The sequence below is a fragment of the Pongo pygmaeus genome, chromosome 1, assembly GCF_028885625.2.
Source record: "Pongo pygmaeus isolate AG05252 chromosome 1, NHGRI_mPonPyg2-v2.0_pri, whole genome shotgun sequence".
Taxonomy (NCBI): Eukaryota; Metazoa; Chordata; class Mammalia; order Primates; family Hominidae; genus Pongo; species Pongo pygmaeus.
Window position 1 is genome coordinate 49,506,282 of NC_072373.2, and position 11,225 is coordinate 49,517,506.

At 43.3% G+C, this 11,225-nt stretch overlaps 2 non-coding genes across 2 annotated transcripts; both read left to right on the forward strand.

The window, feature by feature from the left end:
- Positions 1–1,048: 1,048 nt before the first annotated feature.
- Positions 1,049–1,155, forward strand: LOC129023031 (U6 spliceosomal RNA). The gene has a single exon (XR_008496641.1). It is a non-coding gene; the product is annotated as a U6 spliceosomal RNA (small nuclear RNA).
- Positions 1,156–7,722: 6,567 nt separating this feature from the next.
- LOC129023114 (U6 spliceosomal RNA) lies at positions 7,723–7,826 on the forward strand. Its single transcript, XR_008496674.1, has one exon. It is a non-coding gene; the product is annotated as a U6 spliceosomal RNA (small nuclear RNA).
- The last annotated feature ends 3,399 nt before the right edge of the window (positions 7,827–11,225 follow it).

Genomic DNA, 11,225 nt, shown 5'->3' on the forward strand with positions numbered 1-11,225 from the left:
TTTGGTCTACACCATCTTTGAATAAAGTCCTCAGTTTTGTATTCAGTACAGCACTAAATATTCTTTACACAGTTTATTGAGAGATTATTTTAAAAAATCAGCCTTTATGTAAGTAAAAGGAGAGGTTATGCTTTTTTTCTTTCTTTCTTTCTCTCTCTTTCTTTCTTTCTTTTTTCTTTCTTTCTCTCTCTCTCCCTCTTTCTTTTTCTTTCTTTCCTTTCCTTCCTTCCTTCCTTCCTTCTTTCTTTCTTTCTTTTCTTTCCTTTTCTTAGATGGAGTTTTGCTCTTGTCACTCAGGCTGGAGTGCAATGGTGCAATCTCCGCCTTCGGGGTTCAAGCAATTCTCCTGCCTCAGCCTCCTGAGTAGCTGGGATTACAGGTGCCTGCCACCACGCCTGGCTAGTTTCTGTATTTTTAGTAGAGATGGGGGTTTCACCGTGTTGGCCAGGCTGGTTTCAAACTCCTGATCTTAGGTAATCCGCCCACCTCGGCCTCCCAAAGTTCTGGGATTACAGGCATGAGCCACTGTGCCCGGCCGGGTTATTCCTTCTCTCTTTCTTCCCTCCCTCCTTCCCTCCCTCTCCTCCTCTCTTTCTTCCTTCCTTCCTTTCTTCCTTTCCTTTCCATTTCTTCCTTCCTTCCTTCCTTTCTTCCTTTCCTTTCCATTTCTTCCTTTCTTCCTTTCTTCTCTTCTTCCCTTCTTTCTTCCTTTCTTCCTTTTCTTTCCTTTCTTTTTGATGGAGTCTCACTCTGTCGCCCAGGCTGGAGTGCAGTGGCAGAATCATAGCCCACTACAGCCTTGAACTCCTGTGCTCAAGCAATCCTCTCACCTCAGCCTCCCAAGTAGCTGGGATTACAGGTGCATGCCACCACACCCAGCTACTTTTTGCATTTTTAGTAGAAACGGGGTTTCACCATGTTGGCCAGACTGGTGTTGAACTCCCAGTCTCAAATGATCCACCTACGTCGGCCTCCCAAAGTGCTGAGATTACAGGTGTGAGCCACCTCGCCTGGACAGGTTATTTTTTCCATTAAAACAATAGATTAAGTGCTCACTCCAGCAGCACATATACCAAAATTGGAACAATACAGAGAAGATGAGCATGGCTTCTGCACAAGGATGACATACAACTTCATGAAGGGTTCCATATTTTAAAAATTAAAACAAACAAAACACACACACACACACACACACACACACACACACACACACACACACAAAACCCCCAATAGATTACAATATATCCTGAATCTGGCCAGGTGTGGTGGCACACACCTGTAATCCTATCACTCTGGGGGGCTGGAGCAGGCCAATTGCTTGAGCTCAGAAATTCTAGACCAGCCTGGGCAACATGATGAAACTCCTTCTCTTTTTTTGTTAAAACTTTTTAGTTTAAAATGTATATTTAAATTTTTTAAAAATATATATATCTTGAATCCATCATTAAGCAGCTCATGTTCTCTCCCTGTCTTACTCTGCAGGCATATCATTAGGTTATTTTCCTCTTGAAGACATCACTTTTCTTTTGGTTTTCTGTTTGAGATAGGGCCTCACTCCTGTTGCCCAGTTTGGAGTGCAGTAGTGCAATCTTGGCTCAAGCTCTGAGTTCAGGTAATCCTCCCACCTCAGCCTGCCTAGTAGCTGGGCTACAGGCGCGCACCACCATGTCTGACTCATTTTTGTATTTTTTTGTAGAGACCGAGTTTCACCATGTTCCCCAGGCTGGTCTCAATCTCTTGAACTCAGACGATCTGCCTGCCTCTGCCTCCCGAAGTGCTGCAATTATCCTCATGAACCACTCTGCTCAGTCGCCCTTGGTTTTCTTAAGTTTCAAGTAACAGAAAGCCCAGACAACTGTCTTCAACAATAAGAAAAATATACTCTCCCTCACTCAATAAGAGGTTCAAAAGTGGGGCAGCCCCAGTGCTGCTTAATCCATGGCTCAGTGACCTCATCAGGGCCCTATTTCTTTCTATTGCTGCCGTTGTCAACATGTTGACTTATCCTCTGATAGCTTTCGTTGTTGCGGGGTGGCTGCAGCAATTCTAGGAATCACATTGGAACAGCAACAGCAACAAAAACAATGTCCAATGCAAGAAATTAGGGTATTCCGTATTCTGTTTTCTCTTTTTTCTTCTTTTCTTTCTTTTTTTTTTTTGAGACAGAGTCTTGCTCTGTCACCAGTCTGGAGTGTAGTGGCACAACCTCGGCTCACTGCAACCTCCGCCTCCCAGGTTCAAATGATTCCCCTGTCTCAGCCTCCTGAGTAGCTGGGTCTACAGGCATGCACCACCACACCCAACTAATTTTTTGTATTTTAGTAGAGATGGGGTTTCACCATTTTGGCCAAGATGGTCTTGATCTCCTGACCTCGTGATCCGCTCACCTCGGCCTCCCAAAGTGCTGGGATTACAGGTGTGAGCCACCGTGCCCGGCCCTCTTTTTTCAGTCCAGAAAAGAAATACTCCAAATAAACCCTCTGGAAGATTCCTTTTTTTTTTTTTTTTGAGATGGAGTCTCGCTCTGTCACCCAGGCTAGAGTGCAGTGCCACAATCTCAGCTCATTGCAACCTCTGCCTCCCAGGTTCAAGCAATTCTCCTGCCTCAGACTCCTGAGTAGCTGGGATTACAGGTGTCTGCCACCATGCCTGGCTGATTTTTTTGTATTTTTAGTAGAGTTGGGGTTTCACCATGTTGGCCAGGCTGGTTTGAAACTCCTGACCTCAAGTGATCCACCTGCCTTGGCCTCCCAAAGTGTTAGGATTACAGCGGTGAGTCACCACGCCCAGCCAGGTTCCTCTCTATGTCATTGATGAGATACTAGTCACATGTTCACTCCATAAACCAGTCACTGGGAAGGGGAATGGAATGGCCATTAGAATATTCAGGACTTATCCCTGAGCTGAGCTCACTATAGGGTTACTTTTCTTTTTCTTTTCTTTTTCCTTCTTTTTTTCCTTTTTTTTTTTTTTGAGATGGAGTCTTGCTTTGTTGCCCAGGCTGGAGTGCAGTAGTAGTGCAATCTTGGCTCACTGCAGCCTCTGCCTCCTGGGTTCAAGCTATTCTCCTGTCTCAGCCTCGTGAGTAGCTGGGACTACGGGCACACGCGACTATGCCTAGATAATTTTTGTATTTTTAGTAGAGGGGTTAGACCATATTGGTCAGGCTGGTCTCGAACTCCTGACCTCAGGTGATCCACCCGCTTCAGCCTCCCAAGGTGCTGGGATTACAGGCGTGAGCCATCGCACCTGGCCTTATAGGGTTACTTTTCTAGAGAGGAAAAATTGGGTGTGTGTTGGCAAGGAAGAAAGAGAATAGGTTGGGGTAAGCAATCAATACTGTGTGCCATGTCCCTTAAATGTTTTTCTCTTGCCCTCAGTAATGCCTGTGACATTTTAGCAATCATTAATTTCCCATAAGTAGGCAGGACACAGTTTGCAGAATGGGACAGTCTGTTTGTGGAGGACTTAACATCCTGAGGCAGAAAGGAGGCTTACGTGCAATGAGGCAAGAGAAATGTACGTGGATCATCAAGGTGGGTTAGCTTGAATTCACACCTATCAACGAACCACCATTTCTTAACCAACTGTGTTAAAATATGATGTACAACAGGTGAAAGCCCTGGTAACCAGAAATAAACCTGAAGCCATACAAAAAGCTTAGAAAGCCTGTATTTCCTCAGGATTTTATGCCAGCAATACAGAAGCTGTAAAAACTCACCAACTGACCAGGGAACCATAATGACCTGGGCAGTCATTATCATAATGCACAGAGAGATTGCAGAAAGAAAACAAAATTGGTGGCTGGGTATGGTGGCTCATGCCTATAATCCCAGCACTTTGGGAAGTAAAGGCAGGAGGATCACTTGAATGCAGGAGTTTAAGACCAGCCTGGGCAACGTAACAAGATTCTGTCTCTACAAAGAAAAGAAGAGAAATTAGCCAGGTGTAGTGGCAATCGCCTGTGGTTCCAGTTACTTGGGAGGCTGAAGTGGGAGGAGGATGGCTTGAACCTGGGAGATGGAGGCACAGTGAGCTGTGATTGGGCCACTGTATTCTGCCTGTGTGACAGGGTGAGACCTTGTCTCAAAAACAAAAATAAAAACGAAAAAAAGAAAAGAAAATTGGGCTTGTCAGAACATTCACAGCTGGCAGAAAGTAGAATAAAAATGTATGTGGTCCTTATATATAGATATTATCTCATTTGAATATTCCAGTCCTATCTTCTATCTCACTAATAATAATAGCAAATGTTGGCCAGGCTCGGTGGCTCACGCCTATAATCCCAGCACTTTGGGAGGCTGAGGTGGGTGGATCACGAGGTCAGGAGATTGAGACCATCCTGGCCAACATGGTGAAACCCTGTCTCTACTAAAAATACAAAAATTAGCTGGCCGTGGTGGTGTGCACCTGTAGTCCAAGCTACTCAGGAGGCTGAGACAGGAGAATCACTTGAACCCAGGAGGCGGAGGTTGCAATGAGTCGGGATCGCACCATTTTGCACCAGCCTGGGCGACAGAGTGAGACTCTGTTTCAAAAGAAAAAAAAAATTTAAATAGGAATTACTGGGGACCTGACGCTGTCTTACACACTTTATATTAATTAATTTGTTCAACAACACTGTACTATTATCATCACTCCCATTTTAAAAATGAAGGAAGAACTGAGGAACAGCCAGTTGTAGTCGCTCACACCTGTAATCCCAGCACTTGGGAGGCTGAGGTGGGCAGATCACTTGAGGACCAGCCTGGTCAACATTGTGAAACCCCATCTCTACTAAAAATACAAAAATTAGCCGAGCATGGTGGTGCGTGCCTGTGGTCCCAGCTATTAGGGAGGCTGAGGCATGAGAATAGCTTGAACCCAGGAGACAGAGACTACAGTGAGCTGAGATCATGCCACTGCACTCCAGCCTAGGCAACAGAGCAAGACCCTGTCTCAAAAAAAAAAAAAAGAAAGAAAGAAAGAAAAAAGAATTGAGGCACAGAGAGATTGTGAAGAGATCGTAAGTGGAAGAAACGGAGACTCCATTATTTATTTTTTGCCCCTAGCCACTATTCCCTATGGCTTCTTTTAGGAAGCTTGAGCCTGTCAAAGATGCCAGTTTGATAAGCTTTTGCTTTAACAAGTTATTTCACTTAACTAGTAAAGAATGTTATACTACATGAGCATGTTAAATAATTCTTTGACCATTGGTTTTCTTACTAGTTTTTTTTAATGATTATTTTGTGTTTAACAACATTCTCAAATGGAATTTCTAGTTCTAGATCCCTGAGGAATCGCCACATTGACTTCCACAAGGATTGAACTAGTTTACAGTCGCACCAACAGTGTAAAAGTGTTCCTATTTCTCCACATCCTCTCCAGCACCTGTTGTTTCCTGACTTTTTAATGATTGCCATTCTAACTGGTGTGAGATGGTATCTCATTGTGGTTTTGATTTGCATTTCTCTGATGGCCAGTGATGGTGAGCATTTTTTCATGTGTTTTTTGGGTATATACCCAAAGGACTATAAATCATGCTGCTATAAAGACACATGCACACGTATGTTTATTGTGGCATTATTCACAATAGCAAAGACTTGGAACCAACCCAAATGTCCAACAATGATAGACTGGATTAAGAAAACGTGGCACATATACACCATTAAATACTATGCAGCCATAAAAAATGATGAGTTCATGTCCTTTGTAGGGACATGGATGAAATTGGAAATCATCATTCTCAGTAAACTATCGCAAGAACAAAAAACCAAACACCGCATATTCTCACTCATAGGTGGGAATTGAACAATGAGAACACATGGACACAGGAAAGGGATCATCACACTCTGGGGACTGTTGTGGGGTGGGGGGAGCGGGGAGGGATAGCATTGGGAGATATACCTAATGCTAGATGACGAGTTAGTGGGTGCAGTGCACCAGCATGGCACATGTATACATATGTAACTAACCTGCACATTGCGCACATGTACCCTAAAACCTAAAGTATAATAATAATAAATTAAAAAAAAACAAAAAACATTCTCTAAGTTTAAATAGAAAATTCAAGCAAGACTTCAGTTAACACCGCTGACAAATATAGAGCTAGAAATCATACATTGTTTATTTGTGTGTGTGTATGTTACAGGGAGACTTTCTACTGTGACAATAAATAATCTTAGAGGCAATGATAATTATATTTGAATGTGCAAGTCACTGTTTTTCTAGAATACCTTTAAACACATAATTAGGTCTTTTATTCTTATATTCTAAAAATGTTTAATTAGAAAAGGTCTGTTCATCAATGGATGAATGGATAAACAAAATATGGCCTATATACACAATGGAATATTATCCAGCCATTAAAAAGAGTGAAGTTGGCCACGCATGGTGGCTCATGCCTGTAATTCCAGCACTTTGGGAGGCCGAGGTGGGCAGATCACCTGAGGTCAGGAGTTCGAGACTAGCCTGGCCAACATGGAGAAACCCTGTCTCTACTAAAAATACAAAAATTAGCCAGGCGTAGTGGTGGGCGCCTGTAATTCCAGCTACTCAGGAGGCTGAGGTGGGAGAATTTCTTGAACCCAGGAGGCAGAGGTTGCAGTGAGCCGAGATCACACCGCTGCACTCCAGCCTGGGCGACAGAGTGAGACTCCATCTCAAAAAAACAAACAAACAAAAAAGAGTGAAGTTGTGTTATTTGCAGCAACATGGATGGAACTGGAGGTCATTATGTTAAGTGAAATAAGGCAGGCATAGAGAGACAAATATCTCATGTTCTCACTCATACGAGGGAGCTAAAAAAGTAGCTCTTATAGAGAGTAGATTGCTGGTTACCAGAGGCTGGGAAGGGTAGCAGGGAGAGTGGGATGAAGAGGGGTTGATTAATGGGTACAAATACACACTTAAAAGAAATAATACCTGGTGTTCGATAGATCAGTAGAGTAACTACAGTCAACATTAATTGACTGCACATTTTATGTTTGTTTTTGTTTCTGTTTGAGACAGGGTCTCCCTCTGTCACGCAGGCTGCAGTCCAGTGGCACAATCAGGCCTCACTGCAGCCTCAACTTCCTGCACTCAAGCAATTTTCCAGCCTCAGCCTCCCAGATAGCTGGGACTACAGGTGTGCACCACCAAGCCTGGCTAATTTCTGTATTTTTTTGTAGAGAAGGAGTTTCACCATGTTGCCCAGGCTGGTCTCAAACTCCTGGGTTCAAGTGATCTGCCCTCCTCAGCCTCTCAAAGTGCTGGGATAACAGGGGTGAGCCATCACACCCGGCCAGGATAGAATAATTAAAATACCTAGAAGAGAATAACTTGAAAGCTCCTAGTTAAGGTGGTGAATATTCCAATTATCCTGATTTGATTGTGTAAATGTATCAAGTTATCCCATGTACTCCAAAATATGAATCTCTAATATGTATCAATTAAAAAATAGTGCTCAGGTCAGGTGTGGTGGCTTATGCCTGTAATCTCAGCACTTTGGGAAGCCAAGGAGAGTGGATCATTTGAGGTCAGGAGTTCAAGACCAGCCTGGCCAACATCACAAAACTCCATCTCTACTAAAAATACAAAAATTAGCCAGGTGTGGTGGTGCACACCTGTAATTCCAGCTACTCGGGAGGCTGAGGCATGAGAATCACTTGAACTAGGGAGGTGGAGGTTGCAATGAGCCAAGATTCCACCACTGCACTCCAGCCTGGGTGTTGAAGTGAGACTCTGTCTCAGAAAAAAAAAAAAAAAATAGTTCTCATATACTAAAAGCTGGAACAATACAGAGCAGATTAGCATTGCCCCTGTGCAAGGATGACACACAAATTTGTGAAGTGTCTCATATTTATTAAAAATTTTTTAATATACATTTTTAAAAATAAAATAATAGGTAGAGAGCAGTGGCTCACACCTGTAATTCCACCACCTTGGGAGTTGAGGCAGGAGGATTGCTTAAAGCCAGGAGTTTGAGACCAGCCTGGGTAATATAAAGAGACCCCATTTCTAAAAAAACAAATTTTTTTAATTAGCCAGGTGTGGTGGCACATGCCTGTAGTACCAACTACCTAGGAGGCTGAGGCAGGAGGATTGCTTGAGCCCAGGAATTTGAGGCTGCAGTGAGCTATAATTGTGCCACTGTACTCCAACCTGGGTAACAGAGTGAGACCCTAGCTCAAAAAAAAAAAAAAAAAAAAAAAGATAAATGAATAAAATGACTGTCAAATTGAAAAAAATAAAATAAAATACCCCCCAAAACACACAAAAGGTCAACCTCAATTTTTAAGTGACCTAGCAATACAATGGAGCTATGACGTGGGACTCATGGTAGCTATTTCAACAACCGGAAATAATTCAGATAATCTTTTGCAAATGTAGTTAAATACATACTTTGGTTTATTTGATAGATTTGTTTTTAAAAATTTAGATGTAAGCCAAATTTAGCAAAATAAAAACATCCTATTTACTGTTCAATGCAAGCTTGTATTCCTTGTGTAAAATGGAAAATCCTTCTGCAGTGTTGATATCTACTTTCCGATTGATTTGTCTTAAAGTCTGCAACTTTGAATCCTTTCTCCTCTTTTCTTCTTTCATTTTCTATCCCTCTCCAACTTTTTTTTTGTGTGTTCTCCCACTTACTTGAACAAAGCGCATATCCAAATAAGTTACCTAAGATTGACTGCCATAAATCTGAAGCCTTTGGGCCGTATTTTTAAAATTACTAGGCTGGGTGCGGTGGCTCACACCTGTAATCCCAGCACTTTGGGAGGCAGTGGTGGGTGGATCACCTGAGGTCAGGAGTTCAAGACCAGCCTGGGGAGCATGGTGAAAACCCATCTCTACTAAAAATACCAAAATTAGCTGGGCACGGTGGGGCATCCCTGTAATCCCAGCTACTCGGGAGGCTGAGGCAGGAGAATTCCTTGAGCCTTGGAGGCAGAGGTTGCAGTGAGCCGAGATTGCACCATTGCACTGCAGCCTGGGCGAGAGCGAGACTCCGTCTCAAAAAAAAAAAAAATTCTTAAACTGCAACAAAAGCAACTCTGCAGTCACATCTTACTTCCTTGCTCCCAGGGTGTTTGGTCCCCGCTGTGTCTGATATCCAGAATATCTAGCTGGACTCCCAGCAGCTACAGAAAATTTTAGTGTTAGGCTGATTTTTTTTTTTTTACGTTCATCATCCACTATCCAGTATTACTACAGTCAAATGAACAGACATTTATTGAGAACCTAGTGTGTCCTTCCAGAGTAGTCCTAGGTTTTGTGGGAGACACAAAGAATCAGAATGACAGAGCAGTGGGACTTTGGAGCTGAAAGGGTCATCATAGTTTCAGTTCAGCCTCCTTGATTTAGAGTTAAAGGACCTGATAACCAGAGGGGTGTAGGGCCTCACTGAAAAGCCCACATGCAGTCACAGAGCCAGGAGTGGAGCCTGCAGCTCTGGACTCTCAGATGGTTATTTATTACCTGATTACAGGAACATACTTAGGTGTTTGCTTCATGGCATGCACTGTGTAGGGCACTGGAGGTTCAGAAATAAAAGCCTTCCGGGAGAAAGGTAAGGACTTTCCCTCCTGAGGAAAACAGGAGGCAAGTGAAATCAGTGCAGTGGGGTTTTTTTATTGTTGTTGTTTTATGGTTTTTATTTTTATTTTTTGAGATGGAGCCTCACTCTGTCGCCCAGGCAGGAGTGCAGTGGTGCGATCTCGGCTCACTGCAACCTCCATGTCCCAGGTTCAAGCGATTCTCCCACCTCAGCCTCCAGAGTAGCTGGGATTATAGGCGTGTGCCACCATGCCTGGCTAGTTTTTGTATTTTTAGTAGATACAGGGTGTCATCATGTTCACCAGGCTGGTCTCAAACTCCTGACCTCAAGTGATCTGCCCGCCTCGGCCTCCCAAAGTGCTTGGATTACAGGTGTTAGCCACCACACACAGCCTATTTTGTTTTTGAGACAGAGTCTTGTTCTGTCACCAAGGCTGGAGTGCAGTTGTGTGATCACGGCTCACTGCAACCTCAACCTCCCAGGCTCAAGTGATCTCCTACTTCAGCCTCCCAAGGAGCTGGGACTACAGGCGTGTGCCACCACATCCAGCTACTTTTTGTATTTTTAGTAGAGACGGGTTTCTGTCACAAGTTGAGGCCAAATCTGCGAAATCAGTGACACTCCCCAAGGCACCCCCACAGAAAAAATCCCAAGATACACTGTCCTCCTTCACGAGACCACTCTCTATATTTCATTTTATGCTGTGTCAACTTGATATCAAAAAAGGACTGTAAAAATATTCTTTACAAAAGAAAACATAGAAACAAACAAACAGGAGTTTGGCTATGTTGGCCAGGCTGGTCCCAAACTCCTGTGCTCAAATGATCGACCCATCTCGGCCTCCCAAAGTGCTGGGATTACAGGCATGAACCACCGTGCCTGGCCTTATGAGGATAAACTCAGGTGGCTGTGGAGGCCCAGGAAGTGCACCAAACACAAATTCAAGGTGGGGATGAGGCAAGGAAGCCTTCTGGGAGTAAGTAATGCAAGACCTGGGTCTTTGTGGGATGGGTGAAAATAGGAAAAAGCCAAGTGAGGAATGGTGTGTTACTTATTACTGAGAGGGGACTAATATACCCATTTGCAAATTAAGTTGCAATAAAATAATAGAGGTGGTATACCAAGGCCATATACAGCTAACTTCCAAATGAATTGAAAACCAGTCATTTTTCATGGAATTCAGAAGAGGAATATATGGACAGATTAAAAACATGGCCAGAACAGATGCTCCAAGTTGTTTGGCTACATGGTTTTGGTTTTTTGTTTTTCTGTCATAGTAAGTCCTGTGGGGAGGGGAAGAACCCACTTTGGAGGTAGAAGATAGGAATCCCAGTTTTTCTGTGTACTGGACAATATGGCCTGTCTGTACACCAAGTATAATAACGCTGAGCTCACTGGACGGATGGTGGTGATGATTAAATGAGATGCCGAAGTTCTGAGTGCTCCATTACGACCCATCAGCTGTGATGTGTCATCCGTATGTCATTAGCATATAGCCATATAAACCCATCTTTAATCAGAGCACTGGACTGTAAACACCCCCTCTGATGTTTTCTTCTCAATAATCTAAGACCGTGTAGTAAGGAGAGATTATGAGGGCATCTGTCCAGGAACCAGACACATTTGCTCTAGGAGAAAATGGCCAGTTCCTCATGACCAAGGAAATGCTGGGGCTATTCTATATCTATATCTGTATTTTAATTTA